The sequence below is a fragment of the Triplophysa dalaica genome, chromosome 1 (assembly GCF_015846415.1).
Source record: "Triplophysa dalaica isolate WHDGS20190420 chromosome 1, ASM1584641v1, whole genome shotgun sequence".
In the NCBI taxonomy this organism is placed as follows: Eukaryota; Metazoa; Chordata; class Actinopteri; order Cypriniformes; family Nemacheilidae; genus Triplophysa; species Triplophysa dalaica.
In genome coordinates this window covers 332,905-352,285 of record NC_079542.1, presented here as the reverse complement: position 1 = coordinate 352,285, position 19,381 = coordinate 332,905, and the positions used below count along the sequence as shown (strand labels likewise).

General features: G+C 44.9%; 1 protein-coding gene across 6 annotated transcripts in view; it reads right to left on the bottom strand.

The window, feature by feature from the left end:
* nrxn2b (neurexin 2b) overlaps positions 1–19,381 on the bottom strand; it is a 401,147-nt gene that overhangs the window by 204,692 nt on the left and 177,074 nt on the right. The window lies entirely within an intron of this gene.

The following is a 19,381-nucleotide window of genomic DNA, read 5'->3' as shown; positions in this document are numbered from 1 at the left end:
AACACGTTATGTCTTTCAGACGACAGGTTTTTATGTTCCTAAATGAACCCGAGTTGGATATTTCTTTCCGAGTCTTGCATGAAAGAAAATCGTATGTTATTTATGCGAGCACTGGTAGCATGAAATGTTTTGAGTGCGGGGACATCGGTCATAAAAAGAACGCGTGTCCACAAGAGGCACAGTCTAGTGAAGTGGATGTTGTTAGGCATAGTACTTCCGCGGCTGCGGAGAGTAGTGAGACAGTTTTTGAAGGCGCGCAACCTCAAGCTGAATCACAGGAAAATAATGGCGATGGAGTCATTAATGGTCAGATTGGGGACCTTAATGAAATGGTTGATTCTGGGAAAAATCATGATGTTTCTGATCCGGATGAAAATAGTGTTATGAATCATGGGGCAGTTATGGTTAGTGTTGAAAAGCCTGATGAAAATTCTGAAATATCTAATTCTGCCGAAATGTGTACTGACGATGAAGTGGAGATGAGAGATGATGATTCCTTGTTTGATTTATCTGAGATTGGATCACAGTGCGGAAATATGGAAGATGTATATACATTGGAGGACATAAATGGCTTTCTGGATAGAACGTTTGGTAAAACTGTTGAAGTTAAGGATTCATTTCCAGATGAATCAAAATTCATTCATACAGTAAAATTGTTGCAAAAAAATTCTAGCCACAAGGCTTTAAGTCGAAAGAAAAGGTTCAGGTTGAGGAAGATGGTAACAAAACTGAGAAAGAGTAGAGTAAATGCTTCACAAGACAAATCAAATGTTTAATTCACATTGGGTAAATAAGCTCTCTTGACTTTTATTTCTTTTTCTGTCCTCTTCTGCATTTTCTATGGAGCTGTTGAGGGTGGGCTCATTAGACATTAATGGGGGTAGGTGTGGAAATAAATTGGCAATGGTATCAGAGTTATATAGTGTAAAAAAAAAGTGTTTTTTTTACAAGAAACACATACTACCTTAGATAATGAATCTGAATGGACTAGATTGTCGGAAGGGAAAAGCGTGTTAAGTCATGGAACAAATACAAGTGCTGGTGTTGCTATTCTATTTTCCAAAGAAATGAATGTCAACATTTTGTTTGTAGAAGAAATTGTAAAAGGAAGACTATTGCTGTTAAAGATAGAATATGAGGGCTCTGTGTTTACATTGATAAATGTTTATGCTCCAAATAATGGATCTGAGCGTGTGAGGCACTTTTAAAATTAAGGACTGCTATTCAAAAAATTGATGACAATGTTTGTACTATCATCGGAGGTGATTGGAATTGCACAGTTGATTTCGAATTCGATAGAAACGGATATGAACCCCACCATGAATCTAGTGTTGTACTATCAAACATGTTAAAAGAGTTTGAATTAACAGACATTTGGAGACAATGGAATAAAGGATTTAAACAGTACACTCGGCTTAAAGTGTCTGAAAATAGAGTTAGTGGAGCTAGATTAGACAGATTCTACATAGGTAAAGAGTGGAAAAATAAAGTATTGGAGATTTCCATTCTGCCTGTTGGGTTTTCGGATCATCACTTGGTATTATTTGACTTGAATATGAAAAGAAATTTAAAACCCAATTTTTTTTGGCACTTTAATACAAAATTATTGCAAGATATTTTATTTTGTGAAAAATTTAGAATATTTTGGAATGACTGGAAGTTAAAAAAGGATTCCTTTGAAACTCTTTGTATGTGGTGGGAGATTTGTAAAGCTCATATAAGGATTTTTTGTCAAAACTATAGTTCACTTTCTACTTATATGATGAAAGCCGCAATACAGAAACTACAAAGAGATATACAAGCTTTGGAGATTACCCTTGTGAACAATGACAATGATGGAAATGTACAAAGTGAACATTCAAACAAAAAGAAGGAACTTGGTTCATTATTACAAGAACAAGTGAAAGGAGCATTAATAAGAACAAGATATTGTTCTATTAAAGACATGGACGCTCCCTCCTCATATTTCTTCAGTCTTGAAAGAAAAAATGTGCAGCAAAAGCAAATGTATCATCTTCGTCGACCTGATGGGGTTATTACATCCGACCCAGCTGAAATAAGAAAAATGGCAGTCAATTTTTATACTGACTTGTATGGCGCTGAGACATGTGATCTTGGATGTACTTCTGATTTATTAGGTGATTTACCGAAGCTGACAAATGAACAGAAAAAACCTTTGGATAAACCAATTACATTTCAAGAGATCACCGAAGCAATGAGACAGTTAGCGAATGGCCGTTCTCCAGGAATTGATGGATTACCAGCAGAGTTCTATCAAACATTTTGGGATGAATTAGGAAATGACTTGTATGAAGTACTATCAGAAAGTGTAAAGAACAAGTTACTTCCAACAAGTTGTCGAAGAGCAGTCCTTTCTCTGCTTCCAAAAAAGGGGGATTTATGGCTTCTAAAGAACTGGAGACCAATCTCGTTGCTATGCATGGACTACAAGATACTATCAACATGTTTAGCAAATAGATTGAAGAACGTTTTGGAATTATTGGTTGACAGAGATCAAACATACTGCATCCCGAATAGGTCAATAATGGATAATCTTTTTTTGCTAAGAGATGTAGTTGATTTTAATCAAGTCAGTAATGTTGACCTTGGTGTGCTTTCTTTGGACCAAGAGAAAGCTTTCGATAGAGTCAATCATACATATCTTTTTGAGGTTTTAAAAAATTTTGGGTTTGGAGAAAATTTTATATCCTATGTGCAACTATTATATTCTGAAGTGTTTGTAATTGTTAAAGCTGGTGGGGGATTGAGTGCACCAACACCTGTTTTAAAAGGAATTAGGCAAGGCTGCCCACTTTCTGGACAGCTATACAGCCTTGTTATTGAGCCATTGTTGAGTAGGCTAAAAAAGAAACTCAAGGGAATTCCTTTTCCTGATATAAATACTACGCATAGAATATCGATTTCAGTTTATGCTGATGATGTTACTGTTTTTATTTCAGATCACAATGAAGTTAATATGTTAACTGAAACTATTGGATTGTATGAGAAGGCATCGTCAGCAAGGGTAAACTGGGGAAAAAGCGAGGGACTTATTATTGGTCAGTGGAAAAGTGGGCAAGGACCTCCAAAATTACCTGGTGGATTGTTGTGGAAAAGAGAAGGGCTAAAAATGCTAGGGGTGTTCTTAGGTAATGAAAAATTTCAGGAAAAAAATTGGGAGGGAATGCTGGAGAAGGTGTCTGCCCGATTGTTTAAATGGAAATCGCTATTACCACTAATGTCATACAGAGGAAGAGTCCTGGTGGTAAATAATTTGGCTGCCTCAACTTCATGGCATAGATTTATGGTAATGAAACCACCTGAAGAATTAATCTGCAAAATACAGAAGGCATTTGTGGAGTTTTTTTGGAGCGGTGAGCACTGGGTCCGTGCAGCAGTACTCTACCTTCCCACATATGAGGGAGGTCAAGGTCTGGTGGACGTGCGGAGTAAAATCAGTGCTTTCAGAATACAAGCAGCACAAAGACTCCTGTATCAGAAAGACCTAGCTTGGGCACAAACTGCAAAAACGATTTTACAAAAAGCAGGTGGTCTTAACTTAGATAGGCATCTGTTTCTAATGGAGCTGGAAAAAGTGAACCTGAAGGGGATAACCTCCTTTTATCGATCAATGCTACATTCTTGGAGAACCGTTTTTAAGGTGGAAAGAGACTCCGATGAAAGTGGGAGTTGGATACAAGAGGAACCAATGTTTTTTAACCCAATGTTTCATACAAGGCTTTGATCATCTGTACGTGTCAGTGCATGCCTACAAAAACATGGTATTGTGAAGCTGGGGCAACTCTTGAATAATGGCCAATGGAAATCGGTGGAAACCTTGAAAGAGGTGACAGGATAAAAGTCTTCACGGCTGACCGAAAAACTGGTAGAGGAAATTGTTAACGCATTACCAAGCTGCATTAGGAAAAGCATTGGACAAGGTTTTCCTCCAGATATGAGAAGTGAACCGGAGTCCCCAAAAATAAGAGTTTCTGCTTATGTCAGCGAAAGGCGTGAGGGGGAATCAGCAGGATCAATTTTATCTTTTGAAACTCCCCAGTTAGACTTGTTTGAAAAAATATCAAAGAAGGCTATATATCGTGTTATAGTAAAAGTCTTGCATCAGGATTTGCTCCGAGGACAAAAGATCTCGAGGTGGCCTGGACTGTTAGAACCAGAACCTGTCATTTAAAAATCACATCTCAAATATCACAAAAACAGCCTTCTTCCACCTTAGAAATGTTGCCAAATTACGAAATAGTTTATGTGTTGCAGACGCAGAAAAGCTTATTCATGCATTTGTGACCTCACGGCTTGACTATTGTAATGCTCTACTTAGTGTTTGTCCTGTATCATCAATAAACAAACTACAGTTAGTTCAGAATGCAGCTGCCAGAGTTCTTACTAGGTCAAGAAAATACGATCACATAACCCCAGTTTTATCATCGCTTCACTGGCTACCCATTAAGTATCGCATTGATTTTAAAATTATTTTAATTACTTACAAAGCCCTGAACGGTTTAGCACCTACTTACTTAACCGAGCTTTTATCACGTTACAACCCATCACGCTCGCTGAGATCTCAAAACTTAGGACTTTTGACAATACCTAGAATAACAAAATCCACCAAAGGTGGACGAGCTTTCTCATACGTAGCACCTAAACTCTGGAATAGCCTTCCTGATACTATTCGAGGGTCAGACACACTCTCCCAATTTAAATCTAGATTAAAGACACATCTTTTCAGCCAAGCTTTCACTTAATGCATAGTTAATGAACAGCAGCTACGCTAATTATTCTCTTTATTCTCTTTCCGCCTCTGCCTCGGGATGCCCATCCCGAGGTAGGAAGAAGTTCCACCATGTCCAGACGACCGACAGATGCCCATCCCCATGCCCATCCCGAGGTAGGAAGAAGTTCCACCATGTCCAGACGACCGACAGATGCCCATCCCCAATTTGAGATTACACCAGATACAGCTGCAGACTGACTGACCATCCCAGCTCCATCTAAGGCAATTCCACCAGCTGCCAAGAGAAATATGACCATCGGACCATCCCAGCTCAGACCACTACATCCCCAACCAAGAGCAAAGACGGACTATTTGTCTAATTAATGCTGAAGTTACAATATTTGGTATTAAATGCTAAACTAAAATCACATGTCACCAGTCTGAGTGCAGCTATGACACGTCAGAGGGGATCTGGCCCTCCCGGTTGAGCCTGGTTTCTCCCGAGGTTTTTTTTTCTCCATTAATCAATCATTGGAGTTTGGGTTCCTCGCCACAGCAGGGCAGTGTTGGCCTGCTCACCGGGAGACTGCATTCATTCATTCATTTATTTATTTATTTAGAAATTAGATGTTATTTATTAGAATGAACTTACTCGTTGTATAAATACCATGCACTGTGCTGTGTTTTAACTTTTCTGTTTTTCCTGTTTGCCCCTGTAAAGCTGCTTTGAAACAATACACATTGTGAAAAGCGCTATATAAATAAATCTGAATTGAATTAAATTGAATTGAATTTTCTCTTGAGAGACAGGTGGAGAACCCTGTATAAGCCTCCAGTAGAGAAGCGAACAGCGGATCTGCAATGGAGGATTATTTACGGGGCAATAGCTACAGACAAACATGTGGCACACCTAAACCCAGCAGTAGGGGTGGAGTGTAGGTTTTGTGGAAGGGAAGAGAATTTAGAGCATTTGTTTTTAAAATGTAAAAGATTGAACGGTCTCTTTGATGCCCTGAGTAGACTATTCCATGCTTTTGACGAAGAATTCTCAGAACCGGTCTTTATAGGGGGTGTGAAATACAAGTTTTCAGAAAGAAGAAAGATATGTCTGTTAAATTATCTAATAGGAACTGCAAAGCTGGCAATATGGAAAACCAGAAAAAATAAGGGGGTTACAGTATTGTAGTATTGATGCTGAGGTGATGTTTTTGAAATTAGTAGCTGGGAGACTAAGAATAGAATTTGCATATTATAGTCTTGTAAATAATGAGATATCTTTTAATGATGTGTGGTGTGTCAATGATGTTTTGTGTTTTGTATATGAAGGACATTTGGGCTTGAATTTTTAAATTTATTTAATAAAGTTTGTTAAGCCTCTCTCTTTCTCTCTCTCTCTCTCTCTCTCTCTCTCTCTCTCCCTCTCTCTCTCTCTCTCTCTCTCTCTCTCTGCGCATGCGTGAGTGTTGTGGAGCGTGGTGTTTGGAGAGTGAATGGTAAAAACTGAATCTCTCTTTCAGTTTATTTTCTTATTTCTTTTTGGCTAAACTTTAATACATTATATATATATATTTATTTGTTATTTTTTGAAGCCGCTCGCGGCTTTTGGTCGCGTGTGGTATGGCGTCTAATTCAGTTCGGGCCCCCTCGCAAATATCGATGCGGAATGGGTGCAGGTGTGTGACTGAACAGGGCGTTAGTGTGGAGGATGTGCTCGTGGTGGTGGGAGAGTTGATCGGTTTTGATCATATTTTCTCAGCATCACAAATGAATAAGGCAATTGTGGTGTTTGTGAAAACAGAACAACTAGTGAATCAACTAACTGAAAACGGTATTTGGATTAAGGAAGCGTTTTTGTGCCCGTGACTCCTTTAGTGGCTCCAACAACAAAAATTACTGTATCGAATGTTCCACCTTTCATTTCAAACGATGCGATTGCAAAAGAGTTAACTCGCTACGGAAAAATTGCAAGTCCATTTAGAATGATCCCGTTGGGTTGTAAAAACACGTCTCTCAAACATGTGTTGTCTTTCAGAAGACAAGTGTTAATGTTTCTGACTTCACCGGAGCGTAGTTTAGAGATTTCTTTCCGTGTGAGTCATGAAGAAACTTCATACATCTTGTATGCAAGCACTGAAAATCTTAAGTGTTTTGAATGTGGAGATTTAGGCCACAAAAGTTTCGCTTGTCCACATAAGAAAGAGGAAAGTGAACGCAAATCGTCCACTGAATCAGCCGGAGGCAGCGGGTCGTCAAATAATACTGTAAATACCACAGTTGAGGATATTACAGTAACACGGACACAACAACCGAAAGACAAGCAAAGAGAAGGGCCGATAGAGGAGGTCAACGGGCACAACGAGGTGAGTGAAAGCGATGACAATGTTGAGACTGGTGGAAAAGCTGGTTGTAGTGCCGCTATTGTACATGATAAGGTTGAGAATGTTGATAGAAAAAGTGATGTGGTTCAGAGTGATGTTCAAGATGTAGACGATGCAGAAGAAATCTTAGAAGATGATTTTGATGGAATGTCTCAATATACTGATGATAGTGTGAGAGATGATGAACAATGGTCAGAAGGGTCAGAATTGTCAGAAGCATCGAAAGCAGATTTGTATTCTGTGGATCAAATCAACGAATTTCTTGATGAAACAAAGGGTAAAAAGACTAATGTGAGTGATTTTTTCCAGATTTAAATAAATTTGTTGATTCTGTGTTATGGGCAACAAAAACGTCTTGGTTACGTATGTAACCTCAGTTCCCTGATGGAGGGAACGAGACGTTGTGTCGAGAACGACAGATGGGGTTCGCCCTTGAGAACCAATCAACTCTGACTACTATAGAAAAGGCCAATGAAATTTGGCGAATGCAATTTGCATGCCGGGCTCCGCCCCCGGAAATCCGGTATAAAAGGAGGCCGGCGTGCAGCATTCACTTACCTTTGTTCTGAAGAGCCTGAGACCTCTCAAACTGCAGCAGAATACGATACGTGTTCGTGGCATAAGGGACACAACGTCTCGTTCCCTCCATCAGGGAACTGAGGTTACATACGTAACCAAGACGTTCCCTTTCTGTCGGTCTCTCGACGTTGTGTCGAGAACGACAGATGGGGTTGCCTATGGAAAACGCCACAACGCTGTATCGCGTCACAATCTCTAGCGAAGCGACGGTAACAAGCCTGGGCGTGTCATCTCGAAGCTTTCGTGAGACTGTAACCTTCCAGTGTGGTGGTCGGGGGGTTCCAGAGCTTTCTTGGAGAAAGATGGGTACAGCCCTGACCGGTAACTTTCACGGACGGGGCCTTAGCTCTCTATAGGCGAGAGGCCATCCAGATCAGTTTACACCGGGTAAGCGCGACTCTTAATCAGAGAAGCGCTACAGAGGCCACCTCCTACCCGTGGGGAGGAATATGGTGGATATAGGTATGGTCTCGTCCTTGGAGGAGAACGCATGGAACGTGCGGACTGAGTAGTTAACCGCGAGGTGGAGGCCCACCTGGGGAAGCTCATGGGTTACCAGGAGTGGGAACCATTCTCATGAGGATACATCAGACGGAACAGCCCACGGAGGGGGTGTTACAGACGTCCGGTAGCACTAGGTCCGGTTAGAGCTATCTGTGATAGCTCACATGGTATCCCGGCCTAAGGGGGAAGGCTGCTCTGCCCAGCCAGCCCCCAGGGGGTGCTTGTTTGGTGATGGATGGAATGCCTATTCTTAACCAGTGTCTGGGTAAGAAGGGAGGCTGGTGAGGTACCAGTTTCTTAGCGATGTGTTCGGGTAAGAAGAAAAGGTAAATAGCACACTGACCCAACCCGTTAGAGGGTGGAAAGGTGCTTTCGCAGGCATACGCCCCCCCGGATGCCAGTCCTACATGTCGCCACGCAGGACGTGGGCTGACACCGGGTTTACGCGAAGGTTGTTAACCCTTGCGAAGGTGTTTGGGCATAGCCCAACCCGCAGCTCTACAGATGTCTGCTAGAGAGGCGCTTCTGCCAGTGTCCAGGAGGTGGCTAAACTCCGTGTGGAGTGAGCCCTCACTGCCAATGGGCATGGGAGATTCTGAGATCGGAATGCCGTCGTAACGGCGTCCACGACCCAGTGCGCCAGCCTCTGTTTGGAGACAGCCTTCCTCTTCTGCTGTCCTCCAACAGACACGGAGCTGGTCAGAGCTTCAGAGCTCTGCGTGCGGTCCAGTACGTACTGGACACAACACTAATCGGGTTGGGTCTTCCTCCCCTATGGGGAGCGCCTGCAAGTTCACCACTTGGCCCCGGAGGGAGTAGTGGGAACTTCTTGGGCACGCATCCGGGCCTGGGTCTCAAGATAACGTGAGAGTTTCCAGGGCCGAGTTTAAGGCAATCCAGGGACACGGAGGATGCTCGGTGGTCCCCTACCCTCTTGAAAGAAGTGAGCGCCGTCAGGAGGGCCGTCTTACTCTATGAGGAAGATCGGAACCTCCGAGGGGCTCTTTGGGGGGCCCTGAGGCTCCCCAGGACCACTTAGGGTCCCAAGAGGGTATGGAGCGGAGATGAGGCGGATTCCGCCCTCTCGCTGCTTAGGAACCTGGTGACCAGGTCGTGTTGCCCTAGAAACTTTCCACCGACTGAGTCGTGATGAGTGGCAATAGCGACTACATACACTTTCAGTGTGGAAGGGAGATGTTAGTCTCCAGTCTCGTGAGGAGGGGAACACAATCCTGATCAAGCACCTCAGTGGGTCTTTCTCGTTGAGAAAGACACCAGGACGAGAAGAGGCACCGTCTAGAGGCGTGTAACCGCCTAGTAGATGGGGCCCTAGCCTGGGTGATGGTCTCAGCCGTATAGGGGGAGTAGCCATCTTAGGATCTTCTCGTCCCGTCTAGAGACCAGACATGGGTGTTCCAGAGGTCTGATCTGGGATGCCAGAACGTGTCCTTCCCCTGAGAGAGCAGGTCCTCTGTCAGGGGAATGGTTCAGGGGGAGTCGCTGTCCAGAGCATCGGCTCTGAGGCCAAGTGCGGTTAGACCGGTGTGGTGTAACCAATAACACTTGGTGCTCCTGCTCCCTGACCTTGCACAGAGTCTGTACAAGAAGGCTCCTGGGGGGGGGAAGGTGTGCTTCCGCCCATCCCGCGGCCAGCTGTGCGCAAGGATATCCGTGCCGAGGGCAGGGACTATCAAGCGGGCAAATGGTGGTGTTACGGGAGGTGAACAGGTTTTACCTGGGCCTACCCGAACAGCCTCCAAATGAGCTGGACTGCACGGGGGTGGAGTCGCCACTCTCCACGAGGCATAAACTGGCGAGAAAGCACGTCGGCTGTCTAGTTCAGTTTGCCCGGGGTGTGTGGCCTGCAGGGAACGAGTCACCTGTTGACTCCACCGGAGGAGGCGTCGAGCAAGTTGTGTTTAGCTGCTGTGTGCGAACGCCACCCTGACGATCTGTATTCGCTACAGCTATAGTGCTGTCCTCGGAACAGCACGTGCATGTCTCGCACGAGAGGCCGTAGCCTGCTCAGTGCAAGTAGCATAGCCCACAACTCTTGGCAATTGATATGCCAGCGCAGGCGGGGGTTCGTCCAACACCCCACCTGCGTGCCCGTTGCACACTACACCGCACCCCTGCAGGGAGACTTCAGTCGTCACCACGACCTGCCTCATAACCTGCTCAGAGGGACCTGAGTCCGTCGAAAAAGTCATAAAGACTAGGGGTTATGGTGCGTCGGCAGCAGGGCGGCATCACCATGCGCCTGCTGCCGGTGTGCCACGCTCTCCTCGGAACTCGACTCTGAAACCAGTGTTGGAGCGGTGTCATGTGCATCAACTCGAGGGGTATTAGCCCGCGAGGACGCCATGTGTCCCAGGAGCCTCTGAATTGTTTCAGGGGGACCGCTGTCTGCCTAAAAATGTTCATTTCAGACAGTTCAACACTGGTTGGGCACAACTGCGGACAGGTGTGCCGACATGGTGACAGAGCTGAGTTCCATACCGAGAAAGAGGATGCTCTGCACTGGGGAGAGCTTGCCCCTCTCTTGGTTGACCTGGAGTCCCAATCGACCTAGGTGCCGGAGCACCAGGTCCCTTTGTGTACATAACAGATCTCGCGAGTGTGCCAAGATAGGCCAGTCGCTGAGATAGTTTAGTACCCGCTCGCCTTCCTCCTCTCAGGGAGAAAGGGCGGTCAGGGACAGACCGAAAGGGAGGACTCTGTACTGATATGCCCGCCTCTCGCACGCGAACCGTGGGAACGGCCGGTGTCGAGGAGGATCGAGACATGAAAGTAAGCGTCCTTCAGGTCGATTGCCACGAACCAATCCTGACACCTCATAGATGTCGGGACGCGCCTCTGTGTGAGCACCCTGAATGGCAGCTTGTGAAGGTGCTCTGTTCAGGGTACGCAGCCTTTGGGGGCAACCCGCCGTCTTTCTTGGGAACGATGAAGTGCGGGTGGTGACCCACTGAACATCTTGGTTTTGAGGGACGAACTCGATGCCTGTTTTGCCAGAAGGGTGGGGACCTCTACCCGAAGTACGGAGGCGTCCCTGCCTCTGACAGAGGGAGAGATGATGCCCCGAAACTTGGGTGAGTCTCTGGCGAACTGGATCGAGTAACCAAGACGGACCGCCCTCATTAGCCAGCGAGACAGTGTGGGCAGCTCTCGAGCTCCCAGGGACTGTGACAGGGTGACCAAGGGGACGGTCTGCTTCATCATTCCCACGGGGGGTGGTTCGTCGGCTGGCGGAGCTAACCATGTCGCGGGGAGTCCCCGGAGGGAAGGTTTTTGCTCCGCCTGCTTACCTGCCTGGCGGGACAACGGCACGCACTGTCGGTTTGAGAGTGGTGACGGCTGTCGTATATGTGTACGACCTCACGCCTCGCCAGGGTGTGAGGTCGGTTCGCCGAGCACAGTCCAGTGGAGTGTGCGATCGGCTGCAAGTAAACCCGGGGAGAACAAAAAACTCAGTGAGTAAGTGGGCGCCAAGCCCTAACAAGGGCCCGGCTTTGGTGACGAGGCAGGAGTCGTCCCGTACCGACCGATCAGAGCCGTGGCTGTGAAGGTTCGGGCCCGATGTTGTTCTCCCTGGGGTCTTCCCGTCAGTGTCCCTTCTCGCGAGGAGGTTGCTGACGGGGTGGAGGTTTCCCCCTCGACCTCTGCTTCCGGGGTGCCGCCTGTGGGGGCACAGGAACCGGAGCCGATGTCGAAAGGGTCCTGGGTTGCAGGGAAGCAGACGTCACGTGAGATCTCGGAGGCCTGTAGGCGGCCGAGTCGCGGCGTGAAAAAAATGTGGTTAATTGCCACTGTCTGCTTCGCCGTCAAAAAACTGCTGAGCGCAGTCCTCGACGGTGTTACCAACAACCCACCCTGCGAGATGAGTGCATCAAGAAAGCGGACTTCCTTGCTGTCACTCTTCTGCACAAGGTATAGCCGGGGGTGTCTCTCCTGGACCACTACCGTGGACATCGTCCGACCCAGGGCCCGTGCCGCCGCCTTAGTCGCCCGTAGAGCGCTGTCAGCGGTGGCACGGAGATCCTGCATTATACCCGGGTCGGCCTTACCCTCGTGGAGCCCTCTCAACGCCCTGGCCTGGCGGACCTGCAGGATGGCCAAGGCATAGAGAGAGGAGGCAGCCTGGCCCGCAACATCGCAAGCTTTCGACACCAGTGATGCCGAAGTCTTACGTGCTTTGGACGGTAGGAGTGGTCGATCCCCCCCCAGGTGGTAGCCGTCCGCGGCACAGGTGCACCGCAGGCGGACGTTCCACCCGGGGGATCTCGACGCAGTCCTTGGCTGCCTCACCATCGAGGGAAGTAAGGGAGCCGGAGCTGGTTTCACTGGAACGGTCCGTGAGAGGAGCGTTCCAAGTTTTACACAGCTCCTCATGCACCTCCGGGAAAAACATGGCACCCGGGGTGGGCGCGGTTTGCACCGCGCACCGACCTCGGGAACCACGTATCCCCGGGTTAGCACGGATGACATCACTTCTGCTTCCTCCTGAACTCGACCGCTGGGGGTGGAGTTTGGATTCGGCAGAGTCGGATGCCAGTCTCCCTCCGATGCTGCGAGCGACATCTCATCTACGTCACACATCGTTTCCGAGTGTGTGCGTGAGGATCCGGACGGTATGCCACCGCCGGTTGGGGAACGTTCAGAAGAGCGAATCGGGGTGCGATCGGCCCGTGAGCACTTGGCTGGCGGGTTTACGTTCGCAGAGTTCCCCGTATCACTAACGCTGCTAACGTGGGTGGTCATCGGGGCCGTAGCCACAGATGTCACAGCCCGGGTAGCAGACGAAATGGTGGCTGGTTCCCGTAGGAAGACAGCCACCCGTGACCGCAACTTCTGAATGACAATCTGCCCGCAGTGCAGGCAGATGTGTCAACGAACGCTGCTTCAGTGTGCTGGACGCCCAGACACCTAATGCAGCGATCGTGTCCATCCCCCTCCTCGATGAGGGTGCCGCACCCAAGAGAACAGCGGGACATGCCGCGCTGGAGAATGCTCAGTCAGTCCTGAAAAGGACTTTTAGAAAAAATCTCTAACACCTCCGGAACCGCCGAGACGCCCAGGGGAAGGTCGCTGCAGAAAGGGACGATCCGCTGTAACACGTCGTAGCACCAGCGTGTAGTTGTAGAGGATTGAATCCTGAGTTGTACTCATGAGCGATGGCTCTGAAGAACAAAAGGTAAGTGAATGCTGCACGCCGGCCTCCTTTTATACCGGATTTCCGGGGGCGGAGCCCGGCATGCAAATTGCATTCGCCAAATTTCATTGGCCTTTTCTATAGTAGTCAGAGTTGATTGGTTCTCAAGGGCGAACCCCATCTGTCGTTCTCGACACAACGTCGAGAGACCGACAGAAAGGGAACTTGCAACAAAGATGAATTGTCACAGTTAAAACGTCTCAGATTAAGGAAACACTTGACTGTGATTCGGAAGGAGAAAGGAATAAAACGACAGCTAAAGAGGAGAAATTTGTAAAAAACAAACAAAATGGATTACATGTCTTTCTTTTTGTTAGTTCTTTTCCTCTTTTCTTTCCTTCTTGGGATGATGCGTGTGGGCTCCCTAAATGTAAATGGGATGAGGGATAGGAAGAAGGCTGATACTTACAAAGAATTTATTGGATTAAAAAATGTAGATGTGATTGTAGTAGAGTAGGCGGGGCGAGACCGTGGTTCGAGTCCGGTGAGTAATTGTGAATTAGCGCCAGCTGTGCGCACACCGGCCTCGAATCACGTAGGAGATGGGAACATATAAAAGGAACGAGCGACCGGACCGTCGAAGAGAGAGGACCGGGCCCGAACTTATGTTATGTTTGTATTTATATTTATGTTCATGTTATGTTCGCCGGCGGTCGTCCGTGAGGGGCCGCCGGCTGTTATATTAATTTATTAAATGTTTAATATGTCTTCCGGTTCCCGACTCCTTCCTTCCATTTTATGGAGATGTGTTACAGTGATTTTCTTGCAAGAAACTCATAGTGATGCACATAATGAGGTGGACTGGAGATTGTGGTGGAAAGATGAATGTGGTCTTTCTCATGGAACTAACTTGAGTGCAGGAGTGGCAGTCCTTTTTTCTGCAAGTATGAAAGTTAGAATCTTATTAAAAAAGGAAATTGAACCAGGTAGATTATTGGCAGTGAGAGCTGAAATCAATGGTGTTTGTATTATTTTTGTCAATATCTATGCTCCTAACAATGGGACGGAGAGAATAAATATTTTTAATCAATTGAAAATGTTTCTGGGAGAACAACTAGAGGATGATTTAATAATTTTAGGAGGGGATTGGAACTGCACACTGAATCATTTATTTGATAGGAATGGAGAAGAACCGCACTTTCAGTCACCAATAGTTTTAGGTAATTTAATTAAAACGTTTAACTTTACAGACATTTGGAGAGATTTTAACCCTTCAGTTAAACAATATACTTGGGTAAAGGTAAATGAAGGAAGAATTTCAGCAGCACGTCTTGACAGATTATATGTATCCAAACATATGAAAAGTAAAGTTGTACATACAGCTATTGTCCCCACATCTTTCACTGACCATAAACTCATCACTGTTGACTTTACAATGACATCTAAAAGAACCAGAAGGGCCTATTGGCATTTTAATGTTAAATTGCTGCAGGATATTAATTTTTGTGAAACTTTTAAACTTTTTTGGGAAAACTGGAAAAGTGAGAAGAATAGGTATGAAGATGTTTTACTTTGGTGGGAAATAGGAAAGGTCCATATAAGATATTTTTGTCAACAATATACGTCACATTCAAGTTTATGCTTGAGAAGGACTCTGGAGTGGCTTGAAAAAGAAATCTTCATAATTGAAAACAATATGTTGGATGGAAATACTTCAGATAATTTACATGAGTGGAATGAAAAGAAATTAAAGCTAAGTTCTATTTTAAATGAGAAGGTTAAAGGTGCTCTTGTAAGAAGTAAGTTTTTATCAATGAAAGATATGGATGGACCCACCTCATTCTTCTTTAATTTGGAGCATAAAAGCGTACAAGGACAACTAATGCACAGTTTGAAAAACAGTGATGGACATGAAACTAGTGATCCTGCAGAAATGCGCCGACTAGCAGTGGATTTTTACTCCGACTTATATTCTGCTGAGAACACTGATACTCAGAGCCAAGATGAACTTTTGCAGAATCTTCCCTGTCTCAGTGAGGAAGATAGGTATGATCTAGAGCTTGGAATTACTTTTGAAGAACTAAGTATTGCAGTTGTGGGTCTCAGGCAAAACTCCTGGAATAGATGGACTTCCAAATGAATTCTATAAACATTTCTGGTCTACAATTGGAAATGATTTCTTTGAAGTGCTGAAAGGAGACCCTACTTTATTAAAGAACTGGAGACCCGTGGCAATTCTATGTTCTGAATATAAACTGTTTTCAAAGTGTCTTGCTAACAGATTGAACAAAGTATTAAAAAAGATAATACACAAGGACCAATCCTATTGTATAAAAGAAAGATGTATTTTTGATAATTTGCATTTAATACGTGATGTTGTTGATTATGCTACAAGTAATAATATTAATATAGGGTTGTTTTCACTCGATCAAGAAAAAGCTTTTGATCGAGTTAATCATCAATATCTTTTTAAAGTTTTAAAGGCTTTTGGTTTTGGGGAGAAATTTGTTTTCATGATAAAGTTGTTGTATTTCAATTCCACATGTATGATCAAGATGGCGGGTGGTCTCAGTGTACCTGTTAAAGTGCAGAGGGGAATAAGACAGGGGTGTCCTCTTTCAGGTCAGCTCTATAGTTTGATCATTGAACCTCTCCTATGTAAATAAAGAGAAAAGTTAATGGGCCTACATGTTAACAGTAAAATTTCCTCATGAATGTTTGAAAGTCTCAGCATACGCTGATGATATAACTGTTATTTTAAGAAATGAAAGTGATGTTGAAGTATTAAAGAATATTTTAGAGAGTTATGGGAAAGCATCATCTGCAAAAGTCAATTGGGAAAAAAGTGATTCTCTGTGGTGTGAGTCACAATGGTCAATTACTTCCAGCGTTTCTACAATAAGGAAGATCTGGTTTTAAATATCTGGGGGTTTACTTAGGAAGAGAGGATTATAGGAGGAAAAATTGGGAGGGCCTGATGGAAAAAGTGTGTGCTCGGTTGTCTCGATGGCAAAGCCTGCTACCTCTGCTGTCTTGTAGGGGAAGAGTTTTGATCTGTAACAACCTTGTAGCCTCATCTTTATGGCACAAAATGACCATCTTGGAACCTCCTAATGAACTAGTGGAAAATCTGCAGAAACTTTTGATAGACTTCTTTTGGTCTGGGCAACACTGGCTTAAAGCGTATGTTCTGTTTTTACCAAGACAAGAAGGTGGTCAAGGACTAGTGGACATCAAAAGCAGAGTGATGACTTTTAGGCTTCAGACTGCAAAAAGGCTACTGTATGGAGAAGATGTGAGCTAGTCTGGTGTGGCGTGTGCCCTGTTAAGAAAAGCAGCTGGAATGGGGCTAGATCGTCATCTTTTTCTGATGGATATTCAGAACGTTGAACTTAATGGACTTACTTCATTTCATCAATCGATGTTTAAAGCATGGAAAACTCTGAATGTTACGAGGAATCTCAAGGAGGTGCGAGATCTATGGCTTAGAGAGGAACCCTTACTGCATAATCCTCTTCTGGACTCAGATATTTTAAAATCATTATCTCTGAGAAATGCTTTAAAAAATGCAGAAGTTACAACCGTGGTAGATTTAATATCAAACGAAGGATGGATGACTGCTGAAATGCTGTCTTCAAGGATTGGTGTTAGGTCAGTTCGCCTGACACAGAGACTGCTAAATGACATTTTTGAAAGTTTACCTATGGATGTTAAACATGTTTTGGAGACTGTTAATGAGGATACAGTTGTTCCCTTCCCAGAGTTGGAAGTTGCACCTGCTGTGGGCCTTTTTCAAGAGAAAGAGGGGGCATTGCTCAATTTCAATACTCCACAACTAGGACTTTTTAGCGAAGCGGGGAAAAGGGCATTATACATAACATGTGTCAAAGTTTCACATATTCGGTCTCTGGAAGGCGTTCAAGAATCCAAATGGCAGGAGAAATTGGGATCAGACACTTCCCCTAAAGGTTGCTGGAGGACCTTGTACAAACCTCCTATTGAGAAAAGGTCTGGTGACCTACAGTGGAGAATTGTGCATGGTATAATAGCCACAAACAGATACAGAGCACATATTGATCCACAGGTAGAGGAGGGGTGTCCTTTCTGTGGTTTATCAGAAACTGTTTTTCGTTTGTTTTTTTACTGTGAAAAACTTGTACATATTTTAGCTCAAGTGGAAGAATGGTGCACAATTTTCCTTTTTTTTTTTTTTTTTTTTCTATTTGAGATGAATTTGTTGTGTATGACTATGAATTTTAAAAATCTCTGATATATAGAAAATTGTGAAATAAAGAGCTTTTAAAAGTCTCTCTCTCTCTCTCTCTCTCTCTCTCTGTGGTATAAGAGTGTATGGTGAAATAGGATATTTTTTTGTAATAAAAGTCTTGTTAAAATTCAAATTCTCTCTTTCTCTCTCTCTCTCTCTCTCTCTCCCTCTCTCTCTCTCTCTCTCTCTCTCCCTTTCTCTCTCTCTCTCTCTCGCTCTCTCTCGCTCTCTCTCTCTCTGTGGTATAAGAGTGTATGGTGAAATAGGATATTTTTTTGTAATAAAAGTCTTGTTAAAATTCAAATTCTCTCTTTCTCTCTCTCTCTCTCTCTCTCTCTCTCTCTCCCTCTCTGAGTGAATGCTGGAAGCGAGTGGTAGGAGTCGTTTGGTGTGAGTGAGAGTATTTCGCTGTTGAAGTGAATCTTATCTTTTCTTTTCCGTTTTCATTAATATTTTTCAGCTAGTGTAGGTAGGGTAATAAGGTGTAACATTACTGACTTCGGTCAGCGAGGTGGGGTAATGGGGTCGGATGTGAGAGATTTCTCGCGGCTGACGCTCGGGCATGGTTGCAAATGTATGCCCGACGCCGCGGTATCTGTGGAGGATTGTCTGATAGCCGTGAGTGCGGCGGTCGGAGGCGCTCATATCAGATCGGCCTCCCGCATGAATAAGGCCATTGTAATATTTTTGAGTGAAAGTCAAATGGTGGATGATCTAATTGAATCTGGATTAATAATCAAAGATACTTTTGTACCCGTTTTGCCTTTATCAAGCCCATCGAAAAAAGTTGTGTTATCTAATGTCCCCCCGTTTGTAAAAAACAAACGTTTAGAGCAAATACTCCAGAGGTATGGAAAAATAGTGAGTCCTATAAAAATGATTCCGCTTGGATGTAAAAACCCCCAAATTAAGCATGTTATGTCTTTCCGCCGTCAGGCTTTCATGATCTTAAATCCTCATAGCGATTCATTAAATCTGTCAATTAAACTAAACATTGATGGCAAGGATTACACTATATTCATTAGCTCTGATTCTATGAGATGTTTTATCTGTGGTGCTTTTGGACACATCAGGCAAACATGCCCGAATCGGGACAGGCCGGCGGTGTCTGATGTGACTCGAGCTGCTGAGGCGGAGAACAGTGAGCGAGTGACGGGCGAGGATGCCGCTGCGGCCGCTGTGGCTTCACAACCCCAGCCGGCTGATGCGCTTTCCGCGCCGGGTGATTCACCCGAGGAGAGACCGGGGCAGGTTCCCTCTAAAGACGGCCTAAAGGCTGCTGAAGAGGCGCCTGGGCCGAGTCATATCCCCGCTGTACCGCCGGCAGATGTTAGCCGAGTACTCTCGCAGCCTGTGCCCGAGACCGAGGCGCTTAATAGAAAAGAAAAAAGGAAACTTGACAAAACTGTTACCGAAACCACCGATGACTTATTAAAGCAAAGCCAAGAGGATATCTCATCTCAGGAGCTAATGGATTTAGAGTCACAAAATGAAGATTTGGACAATGAATATGAGGATATTGAGACCACTGAAAATGACACCATGTATTCAGAATTGGCTTCTGGAGGTAAGATCATATTTTACTCTGTACAGCAAATTAATAAATTTCTTGATGCTACGAAGGGGCATCGTAAACCCAAAATACAGTCATATTTTCCAGATTTAAAACTGTTTCTGGCGTCCTGTACTTTGGCTATGAAAAAGGCCACGTATGATGAGCTTCATAAACCCAAACGGTACCGTCTTAAGAAGCTGCTGAGTAATGTTAG